Source organism: Narcine bancroftii, chromosome 8 (assembly GCF_036971445.1).
Source record: "Narcine bancroftii isolate sNarBan1 chromosome 8, sNarBan1.hap1, whole genome shotgun sequence".
Lineage (NCBI taxonomy): Eukaryota > Metazoa > Chordata > Chondrichthyes > Torpediniformes > Narcinidae > Narcine > Narcine bancroftii.
In genome coordinates, this window is record NC_091476.1 from 151,703,164 (window position 1) to 151,725,834 (window position 22,671).

Sequence of the window (22,671 nt, forward strand, 5' to 3'; positions counted from 1 at the left end):
GACTACAAATGTTTAAATCCAAATGTTGGAGGAACTCAACGGATAAAGCAGCATCAGTGGGAGAAAAAGAATAGTTGACGTTTCAGGCTGAAACTCTTCATCAAGACTGGGGATGTGGAGAAAAGAAGTGAGGGTAAAGAAAACAGAGTGAGAGAGACAGGGGCCCAAGTGGGAGAGGCGAAGTATGAGGGGCAGATGTCAAAGATTAGCAGACAAAAGGAGGGAAAGAGGGAAGGGAAACAAAGGGGACAGGTCGTTATACCTGTTGAGTCATATAGCTGGAATTGGTGATTAGAAGGCAAAGGGAGCCAGTGATGGAATATGACAAGAACAATCCCCAATCTGCACTGGTAGGTCATTGGGCAACTCACAAATGTACCTTCAACCATCCATCAAATCAAAAGAGAGATTTGTTTATCTTTTTTTCATTCTATGCAGCATATCATAACGATTTTCTTTGTTGATTATATTGTCTCCTGGTTTCAATTCAAAGGAAAAAAATCAAATTATAGCTGAAAGAGAAAAAAACAAGTTTGTCAAAACAAAGAAACACACAGAAATTAATTGTCACTGCAAAACAAAAGCAACTAATTACAATAGGAATAATCATCGCATGTTCTTGCCAATAAGTGCATTGAAGATTGAATTTTTTCCTCAATTGGTATTAATTTTTTCCATTGCTCATTTCAAAAATATGTATTAACATTGAGGAAAGATAAATTCAAAGCTGCATGTCCTGAATCAATCAATTAAGAATATCAAAAAAGAGATATATTTCTGAACGTGAACTCTTACTACTAAAGAGATCCTGCTGTTCACAAATACTCGTCTGATTTTTCTGCATCACAAAACGGAGGAGACATTCCAAAAGTACGGCATCGGTTATAAATTATTTCCTTCTTACCCATTCTTCCTCACAAAATTGCATCTTGCAACTTCTCTGATAAACAAAAAAACATGAATTGAATCATCTCAATGACTTTTCCTCTACAAACAGAACTTTTTAAAAAACTTTTATTTGAAGTTCAAGTTCTTAATTTCGAGAATAGTTTTCATTGCCTTTCCTATGCCACTAAGAGCAAGAACATCTTTCCTGTGACCAGAACCAATTAATAAAATAGCATATTTTGAATCTCACTGGTCCTGGGTGAAAGGGAGTATGATCTGTTCTCTGAATCATTCAGGAGGTCACTCATTAAAACATTTAATAAGTCGATGCTGACCTACATTCATTCTCACTCTGGAAACATTTTAAACTTTAAAGTCTTCATCTTTAATTTGAATTGTATTATGACTTACTCCTCTCCCTTCCAGATATAGAGAATTCCAAAAACATTTGTATCTACTCATAACAGTCTAAAGGGCTAATCCCTTATTTGCAGATTGTATCGATTGTAATTACAAATGTTAGTGTTGCATGAAAAATGCCTGACTGTTAATTGGAGATGTTTTACAACTTGTTGAGTTATCCTGCCTTTTGACTTTAATGATCAAAATCCAAATACGAGCCAGAATACGTACTTCTCAATGAGATCTTGGCTTCAGATTGTCTCCAGCTCTTCATTGTTGATCATAGGTAACCAAATTTCAGATGTCTTTTGAGAGAGAGCAAAATGGTTTAGTTCCAACAAATTAGTGTGAAATGTGAAAATTTCTCGTGTTGATGCAGGCACGTGGTTTAATGAATGATTACATGGCTCTGGTGCAATTCATCAGCTGTCCATCTCCATCTGCAGTTTGTGCATTGTATTACAAGCGTAGGATTTCATAGCAAATTAGCTCCTATTTTGTGTAAGACTATTAGTCATTGACTAGATTCAAGACAAAAATACCACTCTTTTTAGTATTAAGGGAATCGAGGAATTTGGGAAGGGGACAAGAAAGTGGTGCCGACGTAAGTATCAGGCTCTGATCTTCATGAATTGTAGAGCAGACGCAAGTTGATTAAACTGCTTCCTTGTGGTTCTCTTTCTTCTACTCATTCCCATACTGCTTCCTGCAACTGGTCAGGAATTCTTTACTTTCCTAGAATCTCAAAGTTCCTTTTATCCTGCCTCATGCTTGTCCCTCCAAAAGCACCACCAAGTGCAGATGAAACGAAGCATTCATCACACTGTGTGGGATCTTATTGTGCACCTGTTTTTTTGTCCTCTTTATGGACAGTCGTGCCAGAATCCTTTCAATGTTTTGGAGAACTAGATAATCTCGAGCAACAAAGAAATATCGTCAAATCCTATGGTGCCATTTACAATCTCAGGGCATTCAAGAGCATATTACAATTAACAAAATATTTTTGAAGAGTAGATGCTGTTATAATGAAAACAGCAATTATCCACGGGCAGTAATGTGACCAGATAATATTAGTTAACACCTGGACACTCATTGAAATCTCAAGAGACTTCATTTTTCAGCCTTAATCTCACCCCACCCACACACACTACTAGGACTCTAATTTTGTGCATCAATTGGCCCAGAACACAATAACATAAATCACTGGGCAATCATATTGGCTTACTGACTAAAATATAAATGGCATAAGCAATTTCGAATTCAGAGAAGAAATTTTCACCATTAACCAAATGGGACTGAGAGTAGATTTTACACTTCGTTTTTAATCTTGGCTTAACATGTGATATCATGCCTTCAACCTGTTGTTGAACTAGGACCTATTGACCTGCTCAGGTGAATGTCAAGAATTCCTTGTTTTTGAAAGAAAAGCAACACATAAAAAGCAAGAGGAGACACACAGGAGACAGAAGATAACTTTTTCAAGGAGAGCCTTGATGAAAGTTTCCAGCTGGAAACGTCGACCATTCTTTTTGTCCTACTGTTGAGTTCTTTGAGCAGTTTGTGTTGAACATGAAAAGCAAAGTGGTAGTGAAGAGATGATACACTAGGATGTTGCCTAGGTTCGAGGACTTTAGTTGTAGCGAGCGATGAGATAGGCTGGACATTCTCCCTGGAGCGAAGGAGGCCCAGAGGTGAACTGATAGATGTGCATGGGATTATGAGAGAAATAGACAGTTCAGATAATCAGAAACTTTTTTTTCCATGATAGGAATATTAATACTAAGAGGGCAAAGTTTTAAGATGAGAGGTAGGAGTTTTAAAGAGGAGCTGAATGTGACATTATTTTTTTAACAGAATGAGTGATTACTACCCGGAACAATGTGGAAGTGGTAGAATCAGATACAGTCATTACATTTAAGAGGCACTTAAATAGGCAAGGCATAAGGTCATAGTGCAGGTAAATGACACTAATGCAGACAGGGAAAAAGTCTGGCATGAATGGGCGCATAGTTAGTGTAGCGGTTAGTGGCATGGTTAACATAGTAGATAGCGCAATGCTGTTAACAGCACTGTCTATAAGGAGCTTGTATGTCCTCGCGTTTGCGTGGATTTCATTCTGTATGTCAGGTTGTTTCTCCTTGGTACTCTGGTTTCCTCCCACTGTTCAAAATGTACAGGGTGTAATTGTCAATTTTACATAATTGGGCAGCGTGGGCTCATCTGTGGATTGACCTCCGACACATTTCTCTGCAGCAACTGTACCACACTGTGATGAAGCTGGCCAGGATGCTTTTGATAGAGCTCCCGTGGAAGGTTGTGCAGCTCTTCCATTTTTGTCAGAAGGCACAGTGGTCAAGAAGGAATGATATTGACTTGAGACCCAAGTGCCATGGATTCATATTTGTATTCAGGGAATTTAATCCAAATGTGATTGAAGTGCTCAGATTTGAAAAAAAATCGGCATGAAAATTTTAAATGGAATTCTCCCTCAAAAAAATAGGTTATCGTAGTATCATGGATCGAAAGCAGAGGTGATTTGTGCAGTCTATTTTAATCTAACTGACTCAGTCATGCATTCCAAGGAAGAATGTTGAAGCTGCAAACTATTTCTGTGGCTGCATGTTTTAGCTTGCTTCTTCAGAATTAATATTTCAGGTTAAGCTGACATATTTATAATTACATACAGTGAGATCACTTCTGAAAAAAACAAGTCCAATTCTCAGTGCTTTCGGCACATTAACTGAAATACAAATTGTCAGGTTCTCTGAAGGAACACACAATTGCCAAAATTCTCACATCATGATTCCAATCTCCAGGGCAAGTCAAACTAATGTACAGGTCATATATCCCTTATCCAAAATGTTTTGGATAAGAAGTGTTTTGGATCTCGTATTTTTTCAGATTTGGAACACCATTAAAAAAATCCATTCTTTCACACAGACTTAAAGATACATGCATTCACATTACAATATAAATACTCCAATTCTTCTCTTGCAATTGTTGAATTTTTTGGACTGCATTTTGGGTCAAAAAAAAGGGGTTGATTTTTACACGGGTCAGTCTTTTGACCTCATGAGTACCTGCGTCGTTCAAGGCATTGGGAGCTTGGATGGCCGGGACCAGGTAGTCAGTTTATGGTCGGGGAGTCAATAGCTCAAATGGGTGGGCAGTAAGGACATTGATCTGCAGTTAAGAGATCGGATGGGCAGGTGTCAGGACAAGGATCCACAATCAGGAGTTTGGATGGGTGGGCGTCAGAGCGAGGTTCCACAGTCGGGAGTTCGGATGGGCGGGCACTGGGGTGAGGATCTGCAGCTGGGAGTTCAGATGGGTGGGTGTCAAGGCAAGGACCCGTGGTCGGAACGTCAGGAGTTCAGATGGGCGAGCGTCAAGGCAAGGACCAGCGGTCGGAACGTCAGGAGTTCAGATGGGTGGGTGCCTGAGGCCAAAATTAGGGGGTTGACTTTTACACGGGTCATATGAAAAACACCAATTTTAGACCAAAATAAGGGGGGGGGGGTAGACTATTACACAGTATCAACAATTACACATATATACAGTATTTACATATACACAAATTAACAAATATATTGAAAAATCTACACTCATTAATTCAATTCTTACATCCACTACGTCCCGTTCTCCAATCAGGATTTCTGAACTCTATTACATATTACCTTATGGCACCTCAGACAAAAAAAGGTTTTGGATTTTGGAGAACTTTGGTTTTCAGGTATTTGGATAAGAAGTATTCAACCTGTAGTTGATTTTCAAAATCTTGGCTGCAAAGATGTGTCTATAACAACAAATAATAAATAGCTTCATAATATTTAGAGAATGAATTTCACTTAAGTTACAGCAGGAACAATTTTGCTTTGGGTGATACAACTGGACTGTTGCGATGTGAGCCTTCCATCTCTCACTTGCTTGGTCACAGTTTCAGTTCTGTGATGTTTTATTACTGTGCCAGTTAAATCCCTCTCCCATCATAGTAAAAGGAGAATGGGTTTCAAATATATTCAGAAATAACATAACAAAAATAATGATCACAGTAGAATAAATACTGAAAATTTAAATCTGGAAGAACTCTGTTGGAAATAATTTGTTTTCATTGAATAAATATTAGCTTAAACAACTGCACAACAATAGCAAGAAAATATTAATTTTTCAGTCAACATTATCAAACTCCCCAATATGCATTATAAGTAAATAAATTAATAACATTCTCGGAGTTTAACACTATAAGTTCAGCTGATATTTATTGCCAGTCTTTGTCCAAATGGAATAGATTCACTCGAAGTTATTTCGTGAAAACTTTATTTGGGTAATGGGGACCAGTAAACCTGTATGCCCACAGAATGAAACACACGGGAGATTCTATATGCTTCTGAAGGCACTGTGTTCTCCCAGCAGATAGCGCTTAGCCATAGAATAAGTTCCGATTTGAAACTTCAATTTTAAATTTTAAACTTCAATTTTAAATTTTAAACTTAATTTAGTGAAGCATCTGGAAATATGCAGAAAATATCTCTGAGTCCGGCATGGGGCAAATCTGGGGTCATACATTCAGTGAGATGAGTTACCACGCAGGATTCATCTACAATAGCAAATCAGGGAGCTTTTTACGACAACTGTCTACTTCATGGAAATTATTAGGAGACTACTCTTTTACAAATTACAAACAATTTTAAAACATCCCTAACATTTTCAAACTGCCCAAATGGCATTCACATTCTATGGATTTACAGGAACACTTTTTCTTGACATCAGCATATATTTTATAAATTAATCTATCAAGTATCATGAATGAATCTATTCCATTTCATAGACAAAATTCATTTATTTTTCTCTTCTGGAAATTGAGTTTCTCTATGGCTTCATTGAACCCAGAGCCAAGAAAACATGCCAAAGCCCCTTATTTGAAGACAATTTGTTGTTGAGCCAATTGATTGGTGGTGTTGTGGACAGTGAGGTAAATTACCGTAGATTAAAAGGTGATTTAGGAAGGCTGGAGGTGTGGACTGAGAAATGGCTGATGGAATTTAATACAGATAAATGTGAGGTGCTACATTTTGGAAAGGCAAATTTAAATAGGTCATATACATTGAATGGTAGACAATTGAGGAGTGCAGAGCAACAAAGGGATTTAGGAGTTATGGTAAATAATACCCTCAAGGCTGATACTCCGGTAGATGGTGTGGTGAAGAAGGCATTTGGAATGTTGGCCTTCATAAATCGGAGTATTGAATTCAAGAGTAGGGAGGTTATGATGAAATTGTACAAGGCATTGGTGAGGCCAAATTTGGTGTACTGTGTGCAGTTTTGGTCACCAAATTATAGGAAAGATATAAACAAAATAGAGAGAGTGCAGAGAAGGTTCACAAGAATGTTGACAGGACTTCAGGGTCTGAGTTACAGGGAAAGGTTGTGCAGACTGGGGCTTTTTTCTCTGGAGCGTAGAAGATTGAGAGGGGACTTGATAGAGGTGTTTAAGATTTTAAAAGGGACAGACAGAGTAAATGTGGATAGGCTTTTTCAATTAAGAAAGGGGGAGATTCAAACTAGAGGACATGGTTTAAGATTGAAGGGGGAAAATTATAAGGGGAACATGAGGGGAAATTTCTTGACGCAGAGGGTGGTGGGGATGTGGAATGAGCTTCCGGCAGACGTGGTTGAGGCGGGATCATTGGTTACATTTAAGGAAAGACTGCATCGTTACATGGATAGGAGGGGACTAGAGGGGTATGGACCGGGTGCTGGTCAGTGGGACTAGGAGGGTGGGGATTTGCTATGGCATGGACTAGTAGGGCCGAACTGGCCTGTTCTGTGCTGTAAGTGGTTATATGGTTATATGATACAATATTACAGATTATCGATCTTGCACTTAATACAATTTGATTCAAGTCAGTGGAATCAGTCTGTAAAATCATTGATGATTTTACTTTTAGAAAACAGAAAAGGAAAATTGTGAACTTAAGGAAAAAAAAAACCTGAAAGCCTCAAACATGAAAATGTTTTTTTTAAATCTCTTGACTTGCATCACAACAGGGGATAGAACAAGAATGAGTTGCTGGAATAGAAAAGATAATATGCTGCTGTGGGTGTTGGAAAGAGGAAAGGCAGTGATGGGGAGTAATAATATGTGAAAGAGATATTCAACATCTCAGAGAGAGACACACAAAAGACTGCAGACGCTGGAACGTGAAGCCAAGCGCAATCTGCTGGAGGAACGCAATGGGGCCAGGGCTGGATTAAGCTAATGCGGGCCTGTGTTATAAACTAAAAAAAATACATATAAATATTAAAACATTTAGTAGTTTAAAAGAGAGAGTAAAAGGAACAAGTCGGTCACCAAATGCCAGGGGGAGCTGAATGCAGAGGAGAGAGATGAACTCAAAGTGATAAAACATTGCAAATGCAGCCAGCAGCCTCGTGGATACAAACTTAAACAGATGGAGCAGGCTTCAAGGGGAGAAGCGGCAGGGTGAGCTTTCAGCCGAATATCTAGTGGTGGGCAACAGAAACCTCAGCAAAGGAGGTTGTCGGATGCTCTGCAAGTGACTCGAGTCCTGCCAGAGCCTCAGTACCAGCTCCTGTCCCTGCAGCATCAGGCAGACTCCTGTTCTTGCTCCAGGGATGAGAGCATAGACCAGTCAACCAAGAACTCCAATGACAGCATTGATGCGGATTCCCCCAGTAAGTGAACATAATGGCCATGGTTTTGCATCATTAGCAAGGAATATCTTTAGCTTCATGTTTTAGTCCAAAATATCGTGATCTATTCTTAAAATTATTTTCTGCACATTTTTTTTGCACACATTAACAAAGAAACCTTTATAAGTGTGGTGCGCTGTTAAACAGAATCAGACACACAGACTGAACAACAGGATTTAATCCACAAAAACCTGGCTGCGGCTGCAGCAACTCAGTGTGAGGCCTCGGGAGGCCTGCACAGGCTTATATCCCGGAAGAAGATTGACACCTGACCGGGTGGGGCTTGATCCATTAAAGCCGACTGATTGGCAGCCGGCCAGGGGTTGTCCTGTCCCCTTACACTTCTGCAGGTACAGAGGATGCCCCCTGCTGTAGGCCGGTGGTGTACCATCACATTCACCCCTTCTTTAAAATTGTCCTGGAGTGTGTGGTGGGGGGGCGGCACGGCAGTAACAAAGAATCGCACCAAATAAGTATACACAATATTTATAGGTTGAGATGATTCGGCGGCCACCGGGGTCATTGTGACCGTCTTAGGACTGGCTCCTGGTCACTGGTCAGAGGGGAAGAAGGGGGGCTGGCAGCAGGGCTCCTGGTGTGGAGCGCGCGGAGGGGTGGCCAGGAGGGCCAAGGTCGACGTATGTGGGTCGTATTGGATGGGTGGGGGGGGGGCGGGTTCATCTCTTAAGGCTGAAGCGGGCCCCTGGTGGTCAAGGAGGCCTTGCGTGCTCTATAGCTGCATGAGGACGGGGGTGTATGCCCTGGTCAGCGTCATCCTGGGTTAGAGTGTGGCGTGGTGTGGTGGGTGCTCCTGCTGGTGCCAGGTCCCTGGTTGAGACGGTGTCCTTCCTGCCACTACCAAACCTAATATAAGCATAGTTATGGTTTGCATGAAGGAGGAACACCTGCTCCACCAGGGCTTTGGCCTTGTGTGTCCTTACATGCTTACGGAGAAGCACTGGTCGCGGGGACGTGAGCCATGCTGGGAGTGACATTCCAGTCGCGACCTCCTGGGGAATGAGAAACGACATTCATGAGGGGTCTCATTGGTAGCCATGCACAGCAGTGACCGAATGGCATGGAGCGCCTCGGGCAGGGTGTCCTGCCAGAATTCAACAGCCCACCCTTTTGACCTGAGAGCAAGGAGGACTGCCTTCCAGACCACCCTATTCTCGCGTTCCACTTGCCTGTTGCCTCTTGGGTTATAGCTTGTCGTGCGACTGGTTGTGATATCCCCCCACCATCAGGTACTGGAGCAGCTCGTCACTCATGAAACTAGACCCCCAGTCGCTGTGGATGAAGGCGGGGTAGTCAATCATGGTGAAAATCTGCCCCAGGGCCCTGATGACGGTGGCCATGGAGGTGTCCGAACAAGGGATGGCAAAAGGGTAGCGTGAGTACTCGTCCACTACCATGAGGAAGTAGACGTTTCAGTTCATGGAAGGCAGGGGCCCTTTGAAGTCCATGCCGAGACGCCTTTACAACATGGGCCTGGGGGGTTTACACTCTGCACAGACCCAACAGGCCTCGGTCATGTCCCTGATGGTGCGCAGATTTCAAGACTTAACAAAATGGTACAACCGGGTGACGCCTGGATGGCAGAGGGACTCATGCAATGCCTGCAACCTGTCACCATGCATTGATGCACAGGTGCAAGAGAGGGCATCAGGGGAGTCATTAAACTTCCCGGGGCGGTACTGGATGTTGTAGCTGTAGGTTGCCGACTTGACTCTCCAGCAGAACCTTGTCATTCTTTATCTTGCTCTTGTGGGAAGTGTTAAACATGAACGCCACGGCCCGCTGGTCCGTAAGGAGCGTGAATCTCCTGCTGGCCAGGTAGTGGCGCTAGTGGCGGACCACTTCCACAATCGCCTGGGCCTTCTTTTCAATGGTGGAGTGCCCTAGCTTGGAGCCGTGGAAGGTCCTAGAAAAGAAGGCGACAGGGCACCCCCCACCCCCCCCACCTTGGTTGAGGGTAGCAGCGAGGGCCACATTGGAGGAATCGCTCTCCACCTGGAAGGGGATGTCTTCATCCACAGCCTGCATCGTGGCGTCCGCGATGTCTTGCCTGATGTGGGTGAAGGCTGCCTGTGCCTCAGGTGGGAGGGGAACAGTTGTGGCTTGGGCCAGAGGGCGGACCTTGTTCGAGAAGAGAGGGACCCACTGTGAGTAATAAGAGAACAGGCCCAGGCACCTGCGGAGGGCCTTTAGTGTGGGGGGGAGGGGTAACTCCATTAATGGGCGCATCCTTTCCGGATCTGGGCCGATGACACCATGGGCTACGATGTACCCCAGGATGGCGAGGCAGGTGGAGCTGAACCTACACTTCTCCGTGTTGTAAGAGAGGTTCAGCTCAACGGCCGTCTGGAGGAATTTTCCCAGGTTAGCATCATGATCCTGCTGGTCATGGCCGCAGATAGTGACATTATCCAGATATGGGAATGTCACCTTCAGCTTATGCCGGTCTACCATGCGATCCATCTCCCGCTGGAAGTTGGAGACCCCATTCATGACCCCAAAAGGAACCCGTCAGAACTGGTACAGGCAACTGTCTACCTCAAAGGCAGTGTCGGGCTTGTTCTTCGGGTGGATAGGGATTTGGTGATATGCCGACTTCAGGTCAATCGTGGAGAAAACCCGGTAGCGGGCAATCTCATTGACCACGTCAGCGATCCTCGGCAAGGAGTAGGCATCCAGCTGGGTGTACCAATTAATGGCCTGGCTATAATCCACGACCATTCTCAGCTTACTTCCCCCTTTGACCACCAGGACTTGGGCTTTCCGAGGGCTGTTACTGGGCTCTATAGCACCTTCCGCCAGGAGTCGCCGCACCTCTGCCTTGAAGAAGTCCCTATCTGCAGCGCAATAGCGCCTACTTCTGGCGGCAATCGGCTTGCAGCCTAGCGCAAGATGTGGGAAGAACACCGGTGGGATGATGTGCAGTGTGGAGAGGCCGCAGGTTGGCCGGGGCTGGTAGGTTGGCGTGCTGGGCAATGTGAGTGGAGGTTGGGGCCACCCAAAGGCAAGGGTGACACTCTGCAGGTGACACTGGAAATCCAGGCCCAGGAGGAGTGGTGCGCAGAATTTGGGCATGACCAGGAGCCTGAATCCTGCGTGAGTCTCTCCTCCCCACCATTATATCGACCAAGCAGTGCCCGAGGGAACCAACAGCCTTATCCTTGGTGGCGAGGGTGATCGAGCAGGTGGTGGGGTGGACCTTTAACCTTAGGGAGTGGGTCACACTTGGGTGAATGAAGTTCTCGGTGCTGCCACTATCCAACGTCCAACCGGCACTTCGTTACCTGCCCGTTGACTCACACGTCCATCACTGAACGCCCGATATCGTGGGGAATGTCCCTGGTCAGCATGGTGGCAGCCAGGACCATCTCGGAGTTGGAGTCGTCGCTATCCAGAAGGATGGGGAGCGTCGACAGCGTGGCCTGGTCATCGCCCATGTTGACCACATTGCCATCGGTCGCTGGGTGTGGCGTGCGGCAGCTGATGGCTCACGGAGGTGTGGGGAGCATTGGTAGGGCAGCCTGGTCATCGCCCATGTTGACCATGTTGTTCTCAACATCATCGGGGGCCCTCTGTGTCGGGTGATGCCTGGCCCAAGATGGTGGCAGCACATGGGGAGCCACTGCGTGGCTGCCCTCCTTCCCCAACCGAGTCCGCTGTGATGGGGAAGTGATATCATCACGGCCGGTGGCAGTGACATCATTACGTCATCCGGAAGTGACGACGCCCCGCGAGCCGGAAGTGGCATCACTGTAGTTCTCAGCGAGGGCGAGGGCTGGTGCAGATACTCACGGCACATTGCGACGGTTGCTGGCAGGGTCGGATGTTGCATGGTCAAAGTCGGAGAAGACGGAAGTCGTAGTGGGGACAATGGCGCCGTCTAGCACACGCATGTGGGGGGGTCCACGGGGGAGGTAGAGAGGTCATAGAAGGCCGCTGAGCTGCTGGCAGGTTTAGAGAGGCACACTTTTGCAAAGTGGCCTTTCTTGCCGCATCGGGAACAATACAGGTTCCTAGCTGGGCAGTTTTGGCATGATCATCGATCTGATCCACACCAGGCCCCACAGTACTTACAGGGGCACTGGGCACCTGTCGCAGTGACATTCTCCTCCCCAGCTTGGCCTGGAGCTGCAGCTGCAGTGTGACAGGCCATGAGGGAGCCTGGGAGAACAAGGAATCGAAGGCTTTGATGTGGAGGGCTGCTGCTTCCAGGGCTTGGACCACTTCTACAGTCCTGGTTAGGGCATAGATGTTGTCCTCCAGCAGCTTCTGCCGGATGGCCCTCGAGCGTAGCCCTCGGACGAAGGCATCCCGGATCAGCCTCTCGACCTCCTCTATACCTACCCTGGATTCAGCCAGACACGGTCGGGCCCACTCGCGCAAGACTCAGCCGTCTCTCTGGGTTGCTGGGCTCGGGTGTTGAGGAGGTATTTTGCACAGATCACATTCATGGGGGGTTTGTACAAGTTCTCAAGAGTTTCCATTGCCCTCTTGTACGTGGTGCAGCCTTTGGCTACCTGGAAGGCTCGGGGATCCAGCTTTGACCGGAGTAGGACCAACCTCTCCCGATCGGAGTCCAGGATGTCGCCTTCGTGTGCCTCGATGATTGCCTCAACTGTGTGCTGCCAGATCTTGAAGCGTGGCATGGATCAACCTCGAGGCTCCCTGTGCACAAGAGTTTTTCCATGGCAGCCATGGGAACATTTTGTGGATTAAATTGCGGTGCACTGTTAGACAGAATCAGACACACACAAGGAAAAGACTGAAGAACAGGCTTTAATCCACAAAAACCTCCACAGAGCCAGGCTGGCTGTAGCTGCAGCAACTCAGTGTGAGGCCTTGGGAGGCCGGCACAGGCTCATATCCCGGAGGGTGATTGACACCCGACCGGGTGGGGCTTGATCCATTCAGGCCAACTGATTGGCAGCCGGCCAGGGGTTGTCCTGTCCCCTTACACTTCTGCAGGTACAGAGGTTTCCCCCTGCAGTAGGCTGGTGATGTACCACCACAATAAGTGGACTTGAATTGCAGACCTTATGCCAATAAAGAGGATATTGTGATTGCCCGCTGCCATCGTGATCAAGCCAGAGCTCCACCACAACCAAAGGCCAGCAGCACAGCAGCATTGGCCCCAATAAGTGAACCGGTGGGTGAATGGCAAGGGCAGCTTAAAGGCCAGTGACCCCAAAATGGTGCTGGCCTTGCTGTGCAGCCAACAGACAGGGTCAGCGTGCGGGAAGAATGGCGTTGTTGTGCAGAAAAGTACCTACACGCAGGAAACCCGCTTTTGTTATGCATGTTGTGATGTCAGCCAAGGGGGGGGGGGGGGGTCCACAGTAGGAACAATGCAAGTATAAAAGTCGGGCCTGAGCCCTAATAAAACTCAGAGCTTAACCTGACTACACTACGTGTGTGTGTCTTCTTTCAAGTAGCATGCAGCTACAATATAAATGGGTAACCTTGATTCAGAATTTTGAGCTGCAGTGAGATCCATCTTGGCAATTGGTTTGGAGGGTGAAGACATGGAAGTGTAATTGATCAGGGAAATTTACGGAGGTGGGATTGGATGCTTAACATCATCATTATCATTTGATTTCTCACTGATTTATGATTCAGTGTGCAAAATTAAAAATCAAACTAACGTACTTTTGAACAATTAAACTAAACAATTTTTCTTTTTCATTCTCACTAAACACTTAAAGCCATTTGATTATAAAGCAAGTGAAGATTTCACTTGTTGCATATTTTTTGATAACTAGTTTTAAGTTAAACTTTCAGACCGTTAGAATGGACTTGTTGATTCTTCTGCATCTGTGCCTTTCTCTTAAACGCTTATTATCCGTTCTTCAATTGGAGGGTGTTATAATCATCTAAAAACAACTGTAATATACATATATTTTTAAAAACTGCAGTTATATTACTAGACCAAGTGCTATAGTAACAGTGGGACGGTAGCATATCCTACTTTTGCTACTACTGTACATTAATCCAGCACTGAATGGGTCAAGAAGCATGAGAAGAAAAAAAGAATGGTCGACATTTCGAGCCACAATTCTTCAACTGGATCCATAAGGAGAAGACAGCCACTAAAATTGGGAAATTTGGAGAAATGTATCTACTTGGATTGTGATCGGAATGATATCACACTGGGTAGTTCAGGTCAACAGCACAGATGCAATTAAGGAGATTCAAAACCAGTAGCTCATTATGAGGGAGTGGAATAAAAGGATGGATTGAGCTGAGAAAGGGTAGAAGTGAATGGGGAATTGCACTAAATTGTCTGTTTTGACATTTTAAATGCAGCATTGATCAGGTTTCAAGTTAAAGAGACCAGACCATTAAAATAAAGACTTGTCCAATCTGAACTTTCTGAAGATTGAGTCAAAGAAATGTTTAATTAGGAACAGAGCTAACAGAAATTTAATTGCATCCCTGAGGAGATCTTTAAAAGAAACATATCAATAGGAAGCAATTATTTAAGCAACCAATAATTGGTCACTTGCCGTCATATTAACAAATCTTGCTCATTTTGGTCCTCGTGATAGAGAAAGAAAATTAAGGTACTTCCAGTGAGAAGAGTTGTCAAGTTTCAAAAAAGATGATGAGATTCTAAATTAAATGTGTCAAAGCTTGTGCCATTTTCTACAATGATCCCTCTTCAGCCATTTGTGATGAAGAAAATGAGAAATTGTTGCATTAATTGTCAAGGTATTGCACTTCTACTATTAGGAGGATCCCAAGTGGATACCAGTGCTGCCTGAGAACAGTGTGTGTCATTAAGGGTGAAACACAAAATGCAATTAACAATCTCTTATTTACGAAAGCACTACCATTCTTAATTATTTTAACTAGTGCATTATTCACTCATAAAAAGGATTATTAATTCAAGCTATTACTAATGTGTGTCTACTGTGGTAAAATATCATATCACTGGTGAAGATATTAAATGGACTCCCTTTTGATCTATTTTCAAAATGATCAGTGATCAGCCAGGAAAGATGTAAACAAAAGGGGCAGCAAGGTTAGAGTAGTAGTTAGCGCAATGCTGTTACAGCGCCAGCGACTGGGGCTCGAATCTGGCGCTGACATTCTCCCCGTGTCTGTGTGGGTTTCCGCCAGGTATTCCAGTTTCTCCTAAACTTCAAAACATACCAGTGTTGTAGGTCAATTGGGTGTCATTGGGCATCATGGGCTGCAAGGGTCTGTTACTGTGCTATTATGTCTATAGTTTTAGAAATATGCAGGTGCCGGGTGCCAGTGCAGCATTCAAAAAAAGGGCTAGAGAAACTCCCCAGGTCATGCAGCATCCATAGGAAGTAAAAAAAAAATTGTCAAAGTTTTGGGCCTGAAGCCTTCTTCAGGAGCGTTGAAAATCAGGCAGATGCCTGACTAAAAAGGTGGAGGAGGCACCTCCCCCAAACCCCCACCTTTTTTAATTTCCCATAATTGAGAAGAACCATAGAATAATACACCACAGAAACAGGCCTCTTCAGCCCTTCCATTCCATGCCGAACCTTTTGTTTCTGCCTAGTCCCACAGACCTGCACCCAGTCCTTAGTCCTCCATACCAGTCCTATCCATGTACCTGTCCAAATTCCTCTTAAATATTAAAATTCTCAAACTACTTTATTTAAATCTTGAAAAAAAGATTTTGGAAGAGAACAAGGAATTAATTGAAACAAATATTGAATTCACAGAAAAATATTCATCTTTATACAATTTACTCGACCTATTAAAGTTAAAGGTAAGTCTTTCCATTTAATCAAATCTGTTTTAATCTTTCTCATTAACGGTACATAATTTAAATTATACAATGATTGAAAATTTACATAAATCATTATCCCCAAGTACTTAATTTTATCAGTCCATCAAAATTTACTAATTTGTCTAGATTGATCATAATTTCCTTCAGAAATTGGTAGTATTTCACTTTTATCCCAATTCACTTTATATCCAGATAATGTACCATATAATTCTAAACAATTTTGCAAATAAATTAAAGATTGATCCGGATTAGTTAAATATATCAAAACATCATCAGCAAATAAATTAATCTTATATTCATCCTGTCCAATCCTTATACCTGTAATATTCTCATTCTGCCTGATAGCCTGAGCTAACAGTTCAATGACCAATGCAAATAGGGCTGGCGACAAAGGACAACCTTGACTAGTTGAACACATTAATTTAAAAAAAGAAGTTTGACCATTTGTCGCCACCCTTGCTACAGGATTGTTATATAATGCCTTCATCCAACAAATAAATAAGGGTCCAAATTTATATTTCTCCAAAACTTTAAATAAAAAATTCCATTCAACCCTATCAAAAGCTTTTTCAGCATCTAATGATACTACCATTGGTAGGTTGGGTTGCTGACATGAAGCATTGATCAATGAAACCACTAGAAGAATATTATTCAAAGCATACCTATCTTTAATAAAACCAGCCTGGTCAGAATGTACTAATTGTGGTAAATACATTGCTAATCATTTCGCTTCTGATAAAATGACAAAAATTGGTCATTAAATTTCCTGAGGTTTAAAAGTAACTGAATTGTCCTTCCTCACAGCATTAATAATCCTTGAAGCTTGTTCAGTTTTCAATTGCCATGCCAAGACTTTATGTGCTCTGTCCCCTAACTCGTAATAACGTTACTTAGATCTTTGAATCAAATGTTCAAATTGGTCAGTTTGCAATATATTATATTTTAGCTTCAGTTTTGTCAAAAAAGCCTTATTATCTTCTGTAGAATTCCATTTCCAACTCTGCTATTTGTTTTTCCAACAACTAAGAATCTACCAGAAATAAAGAAGTTCGAGAATTTTTATGGAAAGGAAAATTAGCAAGAATAGTGAAGCATTTTTGGTGATATTAGATTTTAAACTTGATTCAGATGCTCCTCTGAAACAACTGATGAATCATTTCTCTAATTTCGATCTCTCATTGTTAATTCTCAATCTATTTTGCAGAAAGGGTGACTAAGACTTGAGCTAAGTCCTCAAGCATTCTTGGTACATGGCACCCAGCCTTCAAGGGAAAATCAAAGAGAGCAAACTAGAAATAAAATCACATTTTGTTTGTTGGAATTACTCAGTAGCTACAATGCCATCTCAAAGGAAAAGAGATAGAACATGGTTCACCATCAGTCAAACATCAATGGTTTCAAAAATGTATCTAAGTCTGACTTCCTCTCCCACTCCACTCTTTACTCTAATAGCCACTCCTCTTTGCTCCAACCTCCCCTGCCTTTACTGTGAAAACTCTCATTCCACATGCACACTCTGCCTCTCTTCACTTTGGCAGAAGAACACCAGAAATAGGAGTAGGAGTAGGCCACCCGGCCTTTCAAGCCTATCCCACTGATCAATGATCATGGCTGATTACTCCACATTCCATCTCCTCTGTGATAATTTCCCACAGCTTTTAATTCCCCAATCTTAAAAAGATTTATCTACTTCCTTTTTAAATACTTCTAATCAACTAGCCTTTGCAACGCCTCAGGGAAGAGAGAATTCTAATGTTCCACCATCGTCTGTGAGAATAAATTCCTGTTCATCAATCATGTAACACTAGCACAGAAACAGGCCATTCAGCCCTTCTAGTCTGTGTCAAACTACTTTCTGCCTTGTTCACCTGACCCACACCCAGACCATATCCCTCTATACCCCTCTCACACATGTACCTGTCCAAATTTTTCTTAAATGTCAAAATTGAGCCTGCATTTACCAATTCAGCTGGAAGTTCGTTTCACACTTCCACCACCCTCTGCTTAAAGGAGTTCCCCCTAATGTTCTTTATTCTTTACGTCCTTAACCTATGTCCTCTAGTTTGTATTTCAACTAACCTCAGTGGAAAAATCCTACTTGCATTTCCTCTATCTATGCCCATCATATCTTGTCTAACTCTATCAAATCTCCCCTCATTCTTCTATGCTCCAGGAAACACTGTTCACTTCAATTTAAAACAATAACCCTCATATCTTCAAACTGTGTCCCTTCATTCGAGATTCTCCTGCTAGTGAAGACATCTTAATATCTAAAAACGAGGTTGTGGGGGTATTCAGTGGGTAGAGCATCTGTGGAGGGAAACAAACAATCAATCATGTTTTGGGTCAAGCCCCTTCATCTGGATCAAAATGAAATGACTTGATCCAAATCATCAACTGGTCAGATACTTCCTGATTCATTGAGTTCCTCCAGTGGCTCATTTCTTTGCCCCAGATTCCAGCATCTGCAATGTCTTGTCTTTCCATTGCAATATCTTATAGAAGACCTTCAATGTAGTAAAGGATTCACAGAGCTTCAAACACATTTTTATACCCATAGATCAATGACCAGAGGTTCAACGAAAAAGACGAATGGCTGCTTAAATTGGAGCATGAAGGATTTTGGAGTAAGAGTGCAGGGGATGGTCACAATGAAGGATGGGTGTGGAGTTGTGCCTTTGAGAAGGAGAAAGAGTTACAGAGATAGTGACATTCAAGAAGGCTTCTCCCAAAACTTCAGATCCAGGCAACTGAAAGTATACATTACCTCTGGTAGAACTATGGAAATTGGTGGTGGTCAAGAGGCCAAACATGAAGGACCACTGACACCTTAGCAGTGGTTCTCAACCTTTTTTTTCCCTCTCACGTGCCATCTTAAGTGATCTCTCACTAACCACAGATCACACATAGCATAGATTTGTACATAGAAGTTTGTACTGAAGTGAGCTGGGATATTGACTGCAGATTGAGTGCTTTGAATTGCAGGCTACAAAATGCACTTTATAGTCTGTGCCGAGAATACAAAGATGGAAAGTTTTCTTCAGTATTCCACACCAGTGAGTGATTCTTAAAGTAAACAGATAAATGCACTGCATGTCTCTTGCCTAGACATTTTTTGCTCTAACCTTGAGAGATTTCACAATTATTTAATATTGTGGTCTCCAAAGTAATGCCTTGTATAGGGCAAAAGTGGGGAATGTTGAGAGAGGTGCTGAGCATCTTCTCCGGTGATGCTCTGCCAGGCCTCTTCTGCAGCCACCTTCAGCTCCTGCTTGTTTCGGGGTTTGTCCCCTCAGGTTTTCTCTTCAGCATATGGAAGGTGTGCTCAGTTGGATTTAGATCAGGTGACTGACTTGAGCATTCAAGAATTTTCTAGTTTTTAGCTTTGGAAAAACTCCTTTCTTGCTTTAGCAGCATGTTTGGGATAATCGTCTTGCAGTCAGATGAAGCACCATCTAATGAGTTTGGAGGTATTTGCTTGAATTTGAGCAAATAAGATGTTTCTATACACCTCGGTATTCATTTTCCTACTGCCATCAGCAGTTACATCATCAATGAAGGTAAGTGCGCTAGTACCTGTGGCAGCCAGACATGCCCAGACCATAACAACCCCACCACCATGTTTCACAGATGAAGTGATAAGCTTTGGATCTTCGGCAGTTCCTTTACACCTCCACACTTTGCTGTTGCCATCATTCTGATACAAGTTAATCTTGGTCTCATCTGTCCACAAGTCCTTTTCCCAGCATTCTGCAGGTTCTTTTAAATACTTCTTGGCAAACTGTAATCTGGCTATCCTGTTTCTGTTGTTTACTAGTGATTTGCATCTTGCAGTATAGCCTGTGTATTTCATGAAGTCTTCTGCACACGGGTAGTCATTGACACACCCATACCTGCCTCCTATTTCTGATCTGTCGGACAGGCATTTGGGGATTTTTCTTCATTATGATGAGAATTCCTCTGTCATCAGCAGTGGAGGGTCTTCCTTGGCCGACCAGTCTCTTTACGATCACTGAGCTCGCCAGTTCACTGGGGCCGGCACAGTTAGCGTAGCCTTTACAGTGCTAGCAATTGGGACCGGGGTTCAAATCCCGCACTGTCTGTAAGGAGTTTGTATGTTCTCCCTGTGTCAATGTGAGTTTTCCCCAGGGGTTCTGGTTTCTTCCCACCATTCGAAACATACCAGAGGTGTAAGTTGATTGAGTGTGAATTGGGCAGCATGAACTCGGAAGCCGAAATGGCCTATTACCATGCTGCATGTCTAATTTTTTTTTAAAATATGCTCTTTCTTCTGAATGATGTTCCAAATGACTAATTTTGGTAATTCTGGGGTTTGGCCAATGTCTCTTATGGTTTTATCCTTGTTTTTCAGCCTCATAATGGCTTTTTTAACTTACATTGGCACAACGCTGGACCTCACATTGAAAAATAGCAACTAAGGACTTCAAAGTTGATCAAAAGCTTAGAAGCAAGCCTAGATCTCTTATACCTGAACCAATGAAGCAATTGAACACCTATGAAACCAAATGTCCCAAATGTTATGGCGCCCTGAAATGGGGGAACTATGTATAAAAACTATGATAATTTCTACATAGTTAAACCAAAATGTGTACAAATAACCTTGAATAAAATCTGGAATGTCCACTTTAATCACACGTGAATTGTTTGATTACAAATTTATAATTGTGGAGCGCAGGGGCATATAAAGGAAAAAAGTGTTTTTGCCAAACATTATGGAGAGATTTGTGTGAGGTTTTTCAGCATCTGGTGAAGAAGGAAATACAAAGAACATTGACCATATTTAACTTTTCAGTTAAATGCGGTCTACCAAATAGTCTTTTTTTTTTGTTACCTGCAGATTAGAGACTTTTTACAATCTCAATTATATACATTTCCTAAGAGGACTGATAAGAATTTAATTGATGTAATTTTTAAATTATAACCTTTATATAATGGTTCAGTATCTAACATTTATGATATGTTGTTGGGAATAAGAGAAGCTCCCTCAGATAACATTTTACAAAGCCTGGGAACAGGACCTACAGCTTTTAATTTCTGAAGAAACTTGGAATATAATTTTCAAATTGGCTAATACCTCTTCTTTAAGTGCCCACCACTCTCTCCTACAATTTAAAGTAGTTCATAGGGCTCACATGTCCAAAGTCAAATTATCTCATTTTATGCAGATGTATCTCCTCAATGTGATAAATGCAACAATGGAGATGTTTCATTAATTCATATGTTCTGGACATGTCAGAGTCTTGAGAAATATTGGAATGAAGTATTTCAAACTTTCTCTGTACATTTTTAAGTTAATCTTAATCCCTAATTGTAAATCTAATCCCTTAACTGCTTTATTTGGTATTGTTGGAAAGAGTGACGCAACTGTAATGACATCTGAGCTGCATGTATTAGCTTTTATTTCTCTTCTGGCTGGGTGGGCGGGGTTGCTCAGATGGAGGGATGTTACCCCGCCTAATTGTGGTCAATAGCTACATGACATCATGCCATGTTTAAATTTAGAGATTAGATGCTCAGTTTCCATTTTGAATGCAAATTTTCAAACACTGTGGAGACCTTTTTTGAATTACTTTTATAATCTTTGATTTGTTATGAAGATAGAAATGTTGACTAATGAGGTAATTTATCTCTCTGATAAGAATTCTGTCTTTTTTTCTTAGTCAAACAGCTTCTTTCTTGGTAGTGGGTTTAGATTTTCCTTTTCTTTTAAATAATAAAATACAATGCAATATAATCTGTTTGATTAAAATGCAGGGTACCTTCGATGAAATTATATGATTTAAGTGTAATGTATCTTCTTGACTTTTAATATTTATCCCTATGTACTCTGTATTTTTGGATGTGAAAATTGCATTTGAAAATTGGGAGTCGACCATTTGCTACATCTTTTAAATTTGAAGAAGTTTGATGACCATTTATTCACTATTTCCATATAGTTTAAGAATCATAATTTTATACTAGATTCTCTCCTAGTTCCTTATGGTAAATTTGGTTTTAACAAGAAACCCTTTATTTTCCTACTTTATTGCCCAGTCCCTTTGTCCTTTTTTTAGTTAGAGGGGATTTTGCAGTTAAAAAAAAATCTCTCTTTTTTTCTTTTGGTTTTATAAGGGAAGAAATTTATGATTAATATATATTTGGTAAATACCAATATGTTCTTTTACTTACACACTTGTAAATACACGAATGTAATGTAACTCTCCTTTTGTATATGTTTGATACAACTCAATAAACAGAGTTTAAAAAGAAAGGCAATTTCTTATCTCTTTTTCAGGAAGGAAAATCAATGGCACTTTCTAACCTACTTTCCTTATTTCATTATACACAGAAGTGTGAAATGTTTCTCTTTCTCAATTCTGAACTGATCATCCGCTCTGCGGATGGACAAAGGTAATCTTCCAAATTTCCCTAGTCTGGCCAAGGTTCCACGGAAGACAACAATGCAGATTGGTTACTTAATGTCACACAACCGACAGTCCCTGGACAATAATACACTGTTACCATGGTGACAATCTTTAACTGAGATGACACAAACTCACCTAGCAACAATTGATCTCAAAATTGTTGTCGAGCTTACATTTTAAGGGTCTTGAAGTTCCCAGGGCTTAGCTTCCTTTACTTTAGCATTCATGTTCAGGAGAAATTGACCCAATGACTCGATTAAGGGTGTTTTGAAATACAGCCGAGTTGACCTTTGTGTTTTCCATGAGTGCATTGGTTTAATTCAGCAAGGTTTGGTCTTCCTCACTCCTTCAAACAATTGGCACACCCCAGGTTAAAATGTTGATATTCTGTTAATTAGTGAATCACAAGTGGACTTCTTACATTAGTTATTTTGGATGATAAATCTAACTTCAGCATTA

At 42.2% G+C, this 22,671-nt stretch overlaps 2 long non-coding RNA genes across 7 annotated transcripts in view; one reads left to right on the forward strand and one right to left on the reverse strand.

Moving 5' to 3' along the window:
- The window catches only part of LOC138741896 (uncharacterized), a 39,958-nt gene extending 19,545 nt beyond the window's left edge, over positions 1 to 20,413 (forward strand). For both annotated transcript variants that reach the window (XR_011343863.1, XR_011343861.1), the window contains one exon: positions 20,160 to 20,413. This is a non-coding gene — a long non-coding RNA (uncharacterized lncRNA). The remainder of the gene's footprint in view (positions 1 to 20,159) is intronic.
- LOC138741895 (uncharacterized) overlaps positions 1 to 22,433 on the reverse strand; it is a 30,590-nt gene extending 8,157 nt beyond the window's left edge. For 2 of the 5 annotated variants that reach the window (XR_011343860.1, XR_011343856.1), the window contains exons 1-6: positions 22,114 to 22,265; positions 13,803 to 13,902; positions 4,968 to 5,086; positions 1,522 to 1,595; positions 905 to 940; positions 380 to 512 (exon numbers count right to left, since the gene is read on the reverse strand). This is a non-coding gene — a long non-coding RNA (uncharacterized lncRNA). Of the gene's footprint in view, positions 1 to 379; positions 513 to 795; positions 941 to 1,521; positions 1,596 to 4,967; positions 5,087 to 13,802; positions 13,903 to 22,109; positions 22,266 to 22,347 lie in introns of those variants that run through there. The other 3 variants (XR_011343859.1, XR_011343857.1, XR_011343858.1) reach the window with 3 other exon arrangements.
- Positions 22,434 to 22,671: the final 238 nt, after the last annotated feature.